Genomic DNA, 13,377 nt, shown 5'->3' on the forward strand with positions numbered 1-13,377 from the left:
CATCCACATGATTCACAACAAGTTGACATAGAGGGGCCTGCAGGTGATAATTGTAGTGAAACTGGTGAACATAATGAAAAGTCAAGCAGCACTTCTGCTTGGTCCAAAATTCGTCAGGAAATTGTGCTTGAAGAGTTTTTGAGGGACTCTTGACATAAGGCGCATGAACGCATTACATGGAATTTATAAAAGATTAGAATTAATAATTATTAAAACACATCAAGATCATTTGAAGAACATGTTGTGGAGCAGCTCAGGTCAGGATAAAGTTTAAAAAAAAAAAAAAAAAAGTTGATTCTGAATTTCGTTGGAAGCTCTCCTAAGCATCAGTCTCCCGCCTCCCGTGCGCCTCCATACATTGTCAGCAGTGGAAGCAGCTTCGACCTGCTGATGTATGGCTTGTCTCAGATCAGTTCAGTTCAGAGAGCAGCGTGTTGGCTGGAGGAATGCAGAGCGTAAACACAGGCGGTGTTTCCACACCTCCCTCCCCGGGCCGCACATGACAGGAGGGGCGGCCTGACGAGCCGCGACCTGCGCTCTCTGACACTGATTTAGATAAACGACGTCGCGGACTTTTCAACAAGATTAGCGGTCTGCTATCGGAACACAATTTGGCCAAGGCTGATTGATGGACTGCTGCTAGTTTTTATCCAGGAGACTAAGTGGATGCTTGAAGGGCAGCCGCATTCCTTGGAATTTAAGAACTAATTATTCTTGTTATTAAAGCAAACGGTCTGATTAAAGTCACCATCGAGGTGAAGCTCTCACAGAAATGTATCATAAGAGCGTGACATCACGCACCGATGAGCCACAATAATTAGAAGTAGGGCAACATTGCAGGGACATGACTAGTAGGGAAATTGTAATTATTCCTGTCAGAAAATTGCACCTGAATACATGTATACTACTGAATGAACTGCATGATATATATATATATAAATATATAAATCCCCGTCAGACTTAGTTTCTAACCCTGTGCTCATGAGGCACTTCTCAGTGTTTGTTTTTGGCTGTCACCCTGCTGCTGCTCAGTGATTTATCCTCATCTGATAATGACCAGCCTCCAGCTGTTATACCTCAGGAAGCCTTTGCTCAAGAGCACTCCAGTCCAAAGGGGCTCTTATCAGTCGAGGGAAAGTGCAAAAGCTGAAAACTTTAACCTGGAGCTGCCTCTAATGCTGCTCTGATGAAGAGGAAACTGCAACAGTTTCCTACAAATAAAACTGCTAATTATTTTCTCAATTATTTTTTTCAATTCTAAAATGTGAAAAAGTAGTTTGTCTTCTTCATAAAAAGACTTGTTCTATCAAAGCACATTTATGCCATTTTTCTTTGAATGATTAATTGTGAAAATTGTTGCCAGTCCTTTTTGTAATCTGATAATGAGTTAATCATTTAAAAAAGTCAGTTTTAAAAGAGACAAATAATAATAACGAAAGCCGTGATGATGTTGTTAAACTTGTTTTTGATTCAGTTTAATAATAAGAGTTCACTAAATGTATACACTTTTATCATTTTAACTTAAAGAAGATTTCTTTATTGCAGAAGAAATTCTTATTATTTACAGTTAGTCCGGTTTACCGTCCACTTTTTTAGATGTGTAATTTGACAGGGACGTAGCCAGGATTTTACAAATACTGAGCTCATGAGTCCTCCAACACACCACTCAAACTATTCTGTAAATTTGGACCAGACAAGAATTGTATTTATCATTTCTTATTCACTTATCTGTTAAGTGTGAAAGATTTGGATTTTGTATGTAGTTAGTTTCTACACACCGCCGTCAGTTTCAACAGAAATGTAGTTGCTTTCAATGTTGCTACATTTTGCAGTCAATAATTCTGTAAAGTCACAAATCAGCTTGTTCTTTGTGTTTATTAGAGATCACTCATTGGTAAAAAAAAATAACCGCCCAAATCATTTTTAACATCAAGTAGAAACAGTTCAATTATTGCAAATGTCCTGAATCTGATAAAAACACTCAACATCAACTCAGATTTCAAATTCCCGGTACAATTTACTCAAATAAAGTTTATGGTAAATTAAATCAAGAGTGGACTGAGGAGAAGAGTGCAGCTTATGCATATTAAATAATTTTAGTACAGGTACAAGCCTTTGAAAAGCTGCTGGAGCGGCCACTCTTTGTCAGGGCCGTATAGTCATTTATTTTAACAATATCCGACCCAATTTAGTCAAGACATATATTTAGTATTTTCTATTCTACTAAGAGCGAAGTTACATAATATGAACTTTGTCTGTCTCTCCTTTTTCTCAGAAATGCAGTTGTCTTTTTAATTTTAATTTTATTTTTATTGAGTTCACTTGTTTCTTGTGTTTATTAGGAGTTGTTCGATAATAAATAATCCCGGTTCATTTTTAAAGGAAAGTAGAAACAGTAAAACATCCCTTCAAATATTTAGAAATGTGCTTGATCTCTTACACAAGAACTCAACATCAGCTCAAAGAAGATGGAGGGCTAACTGAAGAGAATAGTGTATATATGCATATTCATGCATATGTATTTATTTGAGTACTTGTGGTGCAGGTCCAGGACTTTAAAAAGCTGCTGGAGCTCTTTAACAGGGCTGTAACCAGCATTTTAACCACGCTGAGGTCACAAGTCCCCCCCCCCCCTTCCCTCTCTGGTGGCAAGAACTTTTCCTCTGTTTTGAATTTATATAAAGGTCTAACTGCTGCTCTCCCCACTCAGTACAGTTCTGGTGAAGAGTCAGTCAGATCTACCTTGTAATGCCTCAACCAGCCTATAAATAAACCCCCATGTGGACACTGAAAATGTCAAAACTTTGTTTGAAAAAAAAACACATTTCCAGAAACTGAAAAGGAAAGTTGCTTTCTCAGTGATTTTGATGTGAAGACACTGCACAGCCTGTTTGATTGCTCCATTGCTGTATTCCAGTTGTCATAGAATTCAAAAAGCTCACTAAGTAAAGCCTTCCTTATTTTTCAGGGCACCTAACTTAATGTTTGGCGTTCATTGTTGCTACAACTGCACATCATTTTCCATAACTGATCATATTCAAAGAAGCAGCACACTGAGGACCTTTTGATTTGCCTCACAAGTAGACATACGGCACCCTTTAATATATGTGCTCATGCTGGCCTTTTAGGACGAGACTCAAGAAGCGCTAAATGGGACCAAAGAAGACAGTGGTAATCTCTCTCTTTGCGTTTTCTCACGACAAACTTGTCCTCGCCTGTAAAGCTGCACGTTGGCCTTTTGTGCTATCAGACAGGACACGCCCCCCTGCCCTTTTCCTGTTTGAATAAGGCGCTGTTTAAATAAGACTTTGATTTGAGAAAGCCTCTCAGGGTCACTGAAATGCTGGTTTATTCATTTATTTATTCAGGATAATGGAAATCTCCTGGGTGTTAATTAGCAGCATTGACAACGAGCCGACCATTAAAGCACTTCCTCTTCCAGTTTAGATGTTAATTAAGAATGATCAAGGACCTCCTTTACGCAGATAAAATGGGCTTTGCGGGCTGAGAAATTGCTGCACATTTTACCCACGCATTGTAAAGAATCAACTGAATTTAACATTAATAGCATCATTTTATGGCATCAAAACAAATCCAAAAAGCTATCAGACAGATCAGCGGAAAGGTGACTTAAAAGACGGAATGTGTTGTTGCAGCAGGATATGTATTGTACAGCTGATGTGTATTATGGGATAATTGGGGCCTTTTTGTCTTCAAGGCTTAAGCGCCTCTGATATGGACATGAAAGGCCATTAGCACAGCTTGCACACCAAGTTAATTTAGTGGGCGTGTGAAATGAAAGGCGGATGGGGGGAAATAAAAAGCCGTGTACAACAGTGAAATGAAAGGAGAGCTGTCTGATGCCAGGCATGTTTAATCGACATGATTAGGATGGTGTTAAGGTCCCACCAGGGTTACATTGATACTGCGAGTCGGCAGAGATACTGGCCTTTTAATAAATATCAAATACCAACAGGCTCCTGCTCGACCACAGCTGCAGATACGTACACATTTTCATGTCTCACATTTTCAAGGAGGTTTCATTTCCACAGAGTCTTATGTCACAGTTATAGCCTTTAGAAAGCCTAAATCTAGGCTTTTAATTTTATAAACTGGCTCCAGTGCAGAATTTTACTTTCTCAAAACAGAATAATGGCTGTTTCAGATGCTTTTCCCTCACCTAAAAGAGAAAATACCACATTATTGGCATTGATTCAAAGTAAATGGTCTGTATGTCGCTTTTCAGCAACAAGGACATTTAAAGGGATTTGCATAAGATTAAAAAAAACATAAAGATGAGGTATTCAACTAATAGGGTTAAAAATAAAATAAAAGATACAAATTAGTATAGTGTGAGATAAAATAGGAGTAAAAAGACAGTCATTTAATTTAGCAGTAAGCATTTAATAAATAGTTTTAAAGGCACTGTAATGTAAACAGATATAAATAATTTTTGTCAGGTGTCAACTCCATTAAAGACATTTCATACTATTACAGTTGTGTTTTACTACATCGTCATTCATTATCTGATTATCATAGCAGCATTTCTAGGTTTCAGCAGGGGAAGTTACAGTAAAACAAATACAGTCATTGTTACATAGTACCTTCCAGAAGTATGTTAACAAGTGTGAAACAAAAAATTGATCTACACACTAAAGTATGTTAACTGCACAATGAAATATTTGCCTCCTGTAACATACTAACAATATATCTGCTTACTACAGGAACAATGCATTTTATGTATCGATTATTCTGCTGATTATTTTCTTGATCTCTTTATCTGTAAAAGGTCAGAAAATTGATATTGCAGGTAGAATTTCTCACAAGCCAAGGTGACATCATCACTAAGTCTTGTTTTTTCTGAACAACAGTTGATGAACAGCGATTCATCAAAGAAAAGCAAAACATCCATAAAATCCTCACATCAGACATACTGGGACCAGCAAATTATTGTTTAGTTTTTTGTCTTGAAAAGTATTTAAAACGAGATTGTTCTGTTATTGAAATAGTGGCTATTATTTTTTGTTGATCGAGTAGATCATCAACTTAGCGCTGTGGCTCTATATACAGAATTTTAGTTATGTAGTTTCATATTACTAACAGTAACAGCAGAAAAAAAATTACAGGGAAACAATGAAGGCAAACAGGAACATTTTAAGCCCCGATTTAACAGACAGAAGAGCTGCAGCGCTTGCACTTTTTAGTAAACAAAGGATGTCCCAGACCAGCTGAGAGGTCGGGCGGGTCCGAACAGAGCAAAGCTGCTGGTCAGTAACATATTTTGGCTCTAAACCATCCAGCGCTTTAAACAGTTTGCAGTCCGTTCTTAAACACAGAGTGAAGATCTGCACTGATGGGTGCGTTCGTTTGGTCTGAGGACTCAGCAGCACTGACCATTTCAGATCTGTAATATTAAGTTCTGAATCTGTCACTTCACCAATTCCAGGCATGTTCAGTAAGGCGTTGATCAGGACAATCAATGACTTACAATTCTTCTTCTTTAGCACCAAAAACAATTATTGTGAACTATAGTGAAGTCTGTCATTCATGCTTGACCACAGCAACTGAAAAACACCTTAATAGAGCGGCTAAATGCTTTCTGCACTTTTATCATTTAGTTCAAAGCTTTATTAGCAATTTTGTAGATTTTCTCCATATCAGGTCACACATTTTAAAATGAGCTAATTATCATATTTTTTTATGAACTGCTTGTTGCTTAAAACTACCAACTATTAAAAAAATGCCTCAAATATGTACTTAAATGCTCCTTAATATAGAGAGTATTTTCCAGACAGTACACTTACTGTAGATAAAGCTATGATTAATATTAAATAATAATATTAGAATATATCTATTTCTGATATTTATGGGTTGATTTTGGTCTTTTTAGAATTAGTTTCAGACCTGTTTTGTGTTATTTCATAGAATATTTACAATAACTTCCTTATGGAAAGTCTATGGAGCTTTCATGGTATAAAATTAAGGGGTTCAATTTCCCAAGAATGTAAGTGAAATGTGTAAAAGTGGCTCCAGATCCCCACAGGTTTGGATGTATAGGAGGTCCATGTCTTTAAAAAGTGCATTTGTTTTTCTGCAGTTGTATAATGGGAGAATCTGTTTTTTCAGGCAGTTTTCCATCCACCTAAAAGACAACCAGAAATTATTTTTTTCATGAAATGATCACAGTCTAAGATTCTGGACACCAGCAGGAAGAACAACATCAAATGTCCAACAAATGCTCCAGAATATAGGGCTGATTTTTGTCCTGATATTTAAACTGTCATGTACAAAATTTTAGCATTGTATATATAAAACATCTCATGTGTTCTTCTGCTGAAAATGTTATTTATTTTTTTTTAAAACATTTCATTCTCTTTACCTTGTTTGCCACACCAATCCCACAGCTTAAATTGTTTTGACTGCTGTCTAACGGACACCAGGATCTAGCAGCAACTAAAACTTGCCGGCAGAAGGAGAATAAAATCAAACCGCCGCTTTGCTTTTAAGGCCACGAATTCCTGTGGATTAAAACAAATCCGCTAGCATTTCAACAACATTATTCCTTGTTCCTTCCCTGAACTTTCTCCCCCCCGTCATCTGCTTTTATGGCTGTCTTAGCTTCCTGGTCAGTTTTCATGGAGGCTTTGATGTGGGCTGCACCTGTTGTGCTCACCACGTAGCGTCGACAAGGTTCTCGTCGACATGTAGTTTGACCTGAGCACTGCGGTCACCCCGGACTCGCTGCGGGGTGACAGAGGGGGTCAGTGGAAATTGGTTTGGTCACATGAGTGCCTGTGAATTGTTTTAGACCCACCTAATAACACTTGGACAGAAATAAAGTTGGGTTTGGGAGGTTTTTCTTTGTCTTCCTTCAATTGTAGACTCGATTTTGAAGCCCTGATGAAAAGCAGATCCCAGCTCTCTCCCCCACTGCTCCACTCTTCCATTTCCCCACCAGACATGAAGTCAAATGACTGTTCCTCATTATTATTTTCTTTTCCTTGAGTGTTTAAAGCAATTCTAAATATCCCTCTCCGTGAAGCGTATTGGAGGGGAGCGCAAAGCTGCTTCTAATTCCGTGTACTTTGGGTGAACTTTGACCATTTCCTCTGACTGGGCCTGCTGTATGTGAGCTATGCGCTCGGTGCTCCTGCAGAGAAAACCTGGAGGAAAAACACTTCCAGACTGCAAGGAGCGTCAGCTGAGTGGTGGAGGAGGAAGAGGAGGAGGAGGAGACGGGCTTGATCCACTGACTGGGAGTAATATTCCTCTAATCCTTGCAGGCTATGCCCACTGCTCCACACCCAAATCACCACAGCTTTCTCCTTAACACAAACCAAATACACAAATACCCGGAGGAGCTTCAGGAAATGCCTCTTTCTACCCCCTCTTCCTTTTGTTCTTTTTCTCTCCTTCATCTTGTCTCTGGTGGTCTCTTATAATTTGTCAGGTTGAATTCAATCCTGCAATTTATGGTTGTAGCATTCAATCAATTTGTATTTAAGTAAGTTAGATTTTAAGCACACCTTTCCCGCCATTATCTGCAGCATGAAAGGCACTTCGTCCTATTTTCCAAAGCAGCTTCATTGTGTTAAATTGCCCGTATGCGGCGACAGACTTTGCTTCAGGTTCTTTACCATCTGTTGGTTGTGTGGACCATGTGGGCAGGGTTTTACATATCACTGGTTTTGTGACTTGGGGAACTGGATATGAAGACGTAGAGGGCACAGAGCGGAGAGATGACGCTGCAGCTCTGCAGATTATTTCTGAATTACCTACAAGTAACCTTGTATCCTGCTTCACGCTGCTTATTTATGGTTCAGCTGGCGTCAGTGTTTCAAGATGATTTTGGTGCCTCAGTTTGTGGGAAGCTGCTGACGGCTTCCACAGAGTATAAGGAGCAGATTCAAGACAACATGGGAAGTTCAACAGATTTACCAAACTTATATATATATATATATATATACAGATATATATATATATATTTACCAAATTTATCTATCTATCTATCTATCTATCTATCTATCTATCTATCTATCTATCTATCTATCTATCTATCTATCTATCTATCTATCTATCTATCTATCTATCTATCTATATATATATATATATATATATTCCCCAAAACATTTCTGTTTCCACACTTGGTGTGTTGCCTTTTAATTAAATATTGCTTTTATTTACATTTTACATAGCATCCCAACTTTTTGGGAAACGAGGTTGTAGATTTAGATATAAGAACTGACTTAGCTATTACAGATATACAGCAGCATGGACCTCTAAAGTTTGCCAATGTTAGCCAAGTTTAGTCGTGATAAGCTGCTAACCATACCACATCAAATACTAATACGCATACAGCAAACCACAAAACCTAACACTGAATTGCATTACATTGACAAAGGATGCGTGTTTTTGCCTGAGTTCAATATTTATTTTTGTATGAGGAACTTTGTGTTACTTCACCTTATAAAGTCTTAATTCGAGAGACCTGAAGCTGAACGTGGCACATGACTGACTTGATCTGGTAGTGACTTTATCAGATCAAGACGCGGCAACATTATCAGATCATGTTCATTTAACCAGTCAATCAATGTCTAATTAGACCTAATTATTCCTTTGAGCCCCAGACTATTTTTGTGGGATGTCTGCATGGAAAAAGTATACCGAAATTCTATCAATAACGGGTCCACAAGTCAAAATGACCAACCTTTGGCTCCGTGGTAAAGAAACACTTTGGAGAAGTATACGTTTCCTCATCACCAGGCCAGAGTGAGATTTAAGCTCCATGCTCAATGGCACATCCATTTGAGCAATTTGGAAATATGGAGAGCCAGATGGTTCAGTCCTGGTACCACGGCGGTGCATGTGGGTGGAACAGGTTAAAAGCAACATTTTTCAGTCAGGCAGCTGTGTGGCTTGAACTCATCTCTCATACTGACTGTCTGATATATAATAAAAGCCAGAGCTGACCCTGTATCTCGTGCGTTTCTGTTGTCAGTAGCCTCGGTCCCAGTGGACAGGCCAATCAGAGGTGCTGTTTTTTTTCTAGTTTTTCCCCTCATTCAGCTCGCAGCCTCCAGCAGGGAGTGTGTGCTTTCCTGTTTGACCCCACCGGCAGGTTCAGCCAGAGGCTAAGGGTTCAGCAGCCGCCGCAGCCACACATTTTTCTCTGCCTGCTCCGAAGCCAGACTCGCCATGCACACTTGTCTGTCACCAGCCTTTATTCCTCTAATGGAGCTTTCTGTGTATGTTAACATGCAGAGAAGTCGACTCAAAGTTTAATCACACAGAAAATGGAAAAAGGCTCCCCTGCACCTGATATAGGCCAATACAGGTACCCAATGACCACCCCCTCACACTCACACACACATGCACACTGAGGGGCGTAATGCATCTGCGTTTATGTGTCCCATCTGTCTGCAGGTGGTCACACTGCCTCTTAGAAGCAGCCATGAGTTTCAAATGGGTAGCGGGGCTGAATTGTTGCCGCTGCCTGTCCTCAGGGTGCGACCACCCAGCCATCACAAATGCTCTGAAGGCGTATCGGCAGCAAAAAGTATTTTTCCTCCAGATGTATGTTAAAGTGTGCCACACCACCTGGTGAAGGTTAATGCACATTGTTTCCCTGCTCCGGTGGTCACACATCCTCATCATCACCTTACACGAACACCTTGTTTTACTTATTACATGTTTGATATGGGACAATCTCTATTATCTCTGCCGGTGTGTTTCTCTGTGGAGAGGCCAGAAAAGGATCAAGTAAACTTGTGCGTAAAATGAGCAGCTTCTTGTAAACGAGTAGCTGAGGACATAGTGTATGTATCCATATTTACAACACAATAATACGTCATACTTCTATAAAAGTAAAGCATTTATATCTATTTAGGTAGAATTTTAACACAAAATTACAAACTACTTTACATGAGAGCTAACATGATTAGTTGATATAAATGTAGTAAAAATAGGCCAATGTGTTGCTTATCTTTTCCAGTTTATATGCCTAATATATGGAACTCAAGAACTGCCAATGTTAACATTACAATTAAAAGATATTTTCTTTTGGGTCAATGATATTTATGGCAACATTTATATGAAAATAAAAAATATAATTTACAGGTTCATATTTTAAAATGTATACAGTTTTTGTGTGAACATTTATTTTAATTAAAAATGCAATTCAAAAGTTTGTGTGCTTAATTATAAACAATCTAATATAAATTGTGTTTTATAATAGGTAGGGCACAATAAGCTTTAACTCTTCATCTTGTAGAAAATGTTTATGCCATGTTGTACCATCTAGTGTCTACTGTACTATAGCATCTTTAGTAAATACCTTTTTTGTTGTTTTTTTGGAAAATATTTGTGTGTAACTTCACATAGCAAAATTATATATATATGTTTTTCCCAACAAGACAGGAAATTGGCAACTAATACTTTAAAACAAAATTGTCATCTCTCAATCAATTTATTCTTAAATGCATCTAATATTGTGTGCACACATTTGGTAAATAAATATTGGATTCAATTTTAACATGGTCATTAATCATTTAAACAGTTTACCTACCAAAGGTGACCTGAATGTCTCATCAAATTTGTTCTTGATTTCTTGATTTAAATTCCAATCCAACTGTTCTTAAATTAAATCAGAATTTCCCTGTTTTAAACCCAACCAACTTAACCATTTCCACCCTAAGATCCCGGTACTGTATCCACTAAAACGCAACACCATCATTTGTGGCTGGACTGATAGGTCTGGTCCTACAAACACCAAAGTCGGTCACAGAGTGAGTGAATGACTGAGTGAGTGATGAAGTCACACCACTGATTTTCCAAATGCAGCGCAACTGAGTTTTCAAATTAAAAGCCTTATCAAGCATTGACCTTGTGTTTGACCTGAACCAAAATGACTAAAATGTATGTAGCATTGTTGTGCTTCATTTCTGTTTCGTCTGATTTGGTTCAGCTGCAGGAACGAACAGGTCCAATAACATTAGTGTCACTGACTCATTGTTATTTACTCGTTGTTGTTTTTGACTCTCAAATTTTCCGTTTTTAATTGGGGGAAGTAAAATGTCAACCTTTGTTGATGTTTTTCAGATCTCACTGGGGAGACTGTACTGTGGAGATTATATTTCAAAATTCTATAGAACCAAAGGTTGTTCATTTTGGTCTCACAGTTATTGAGCTGTTACTTACTGAACTTGGGGATATTTTCAGGTGTAAATAAATAATAATAAAAAAAAAGAAGCCCAGTGTTTACAGTAATGGGTTAATGTGTCATGGGTGGAATGAATAGCTTTTGGAAATCAGAGTGTAAATGCGACGTAGGACCATTAACGATGGACTGAAACCTGGCTGAAAGGGGGTTGGAGGCTCATTGTGGCTGGTTGTTGAAAAGTCAGTCTCTCCAAGTGTAACTAGATCACCAGACCACAACAGTGTCCTGCTTATGTGACAATGGCAGCTTTTCTACGTCCAAGAAAAAAACAAACACTTTTTTGTTGTAACTCGAATCATGGAAATCATCCATGTGATTTTGTTAGTTGACTTATAGTTGTTAGGTACTGCTATCTTGTGCTCGAGTTATTCTTCTTCTTTTGTGGTGCATTACCACAGCCTTTACACGCAGCCTGAGAAAATTAATACGCATTGCAGTCAGATTTGTGATCTGGCAAACACACACAGTTTATGAGGCCAAATGTAAAGAAAAGTTGAAAAAAATTTAATTTGGATTTTGAGACTGTTGAAATGACAAGTGTACAAAAATAAAACACATGTCTCTTAGAAACTCTAGCCCAGCTTGTGCTTGCTCTCAGACTGTATTAATAATATGTGCTCATCGATGCACAAAAAAGTGTCTGTTTTCTCCCTCCTCCCCTATCAGATGGCTTTGTGTGTCAGAAGACTGGCTTGTCTCCAGTGCGGTGTCTCAACATACATCTGCTTTATGTGCAAGCTGCTTCTGCCTGCTCTCTGCCAGCTAGAGGGAAAACATTTGGAGCATTTGGAGCAATGAAATGACCTGACTTCAATGAAAACCAATGTCTGTCTGTCTGTCCTCATCAATGAAACCAGGTTGCAGAGCAGTTGTATAAAGAATGAAGACATAACATGGCTGACTTCCTCTACTGAAGTTGTTTACTCTCAGATGAATTCCACTTGAAATTCAGAGCAGCAAACTTTTCTAAATCCTATCGCAGCACCATTATGTCAGCTTTATGCAAGTCTGCTTAAAGATTCTGGAGAAGTTTGAAGTGAAGCTGTTTCATAATGAGTCACAGAGACTTCTACTTGCTGCCCAAACTGCTTCTTAGTGCCAGATAAGAGGGAGAATCGATAGATTTATAAATCATCTCATTCTAATTAACCTTGGTGGTCATCTTACTTTCTTTTCCTGATTTGCAGAGGTAACATCTATCCTTCCGCACAGCACTGTATGTGCCGCAGACTTGTTAAGCCTTCCCTCGAGCCACTGAAGTTGCCGAATGCAGAGCTGTAAATTTGACATGCGCAAAAAGTCACACAGGGTGAATCTAGCGGAAGATTAGATTAAACCACCAGGGAATTCCATGCCGGGACGAGGGTCCAGTAATTATAAGAGCTTGTCCCTTACCATCAGTAATTGAGTTTACTCTGATGAAGTACGGAAGAATGTAATCTAATCAGCAGAGATGCTGGAGAGAATGCTTTCCATTTTCTATGCAGATAGATTGTGTTTGTGTGGACGGCCGCTTGGTCTCTGCACAGATTCAAAGTCGGGTACATTTTTACTTTAAGGTGCAAAGTGTGCTTAGTGAGACTGGGTTGAAGCAAAAGTAAAAATATTCATTTTAAAGGTCGCCATCTAATTTACTGGAAACTTTCCTTATAATTATCCAAAAAAGGTACTTAAAAAAGGTATTTATTTGTAGTAGAAGGATATAAAAAAAAAAAGCCCATGCAAGTACTTAAAATATATTCTTCAAAGACAAAAACAAAAACATCATGTGACTTCTGGCAGAATCTTTCTGCATGATTATGCTGAAGATTTTCCCACAGATCTGTCCCTCCAGAATTTTTTTTTTTTTTTATGTGATTCTTGCGATTAAAAATGCTTGATTTGCAGTGGGTTTTCTCAAAAATAGTGATGCAATTTGTGGAGTTTTAAGCACCTGTTTTGCAGAACAATTGCAGGAATTAGCTTAAATTGCAAGTTGAGGAGAAAGAAATTTATATATTTTTTTTATTAACGACTACCTCCTACATATACAATATCAAAGTAATATATGAACACTTTCTATGATGATAAGCATGCTGCACATCACAGAATTATTGTAGTTTTAGTTTTTATTTAATTTAGTGATTAAATTTATAGAACCCTTGGTTTAAAGTTAGAAA

At 38.2% G+C, this 13,377-nt stretch overlaps 1 protein-coding gene across 2 annotated transcripts in view; it reads left to right on the plus strand.

Annotated features, from left to right (window-relative positions):
• The window catches only part of LOC138214491 (retinoic acid receptor beta-like), a 195,437-nt gene that overhangs the window by 103,067 nt on the left and 78,993 nt on the right, over positions 1 to 13,377 (plus strand). The window lies entirely within an intron of this gene.

The sequence above is a fragment of the Embiotoca jacksoni genome, unplaced genomic scaffold (assembly GCF_022577435.1).
Source record: "Embiotoca jacksoni isolate LCO1_2020_lvr unplaced genomic scaffold, fEmbJac1.0.p SCAF_7, whole genome shotgun sequence".
NCBI lineage: Eukaryota > Metazoa > Chordata > Actinopteri > Embiotocidae > Embiotoca > Embiotoca jacksoni.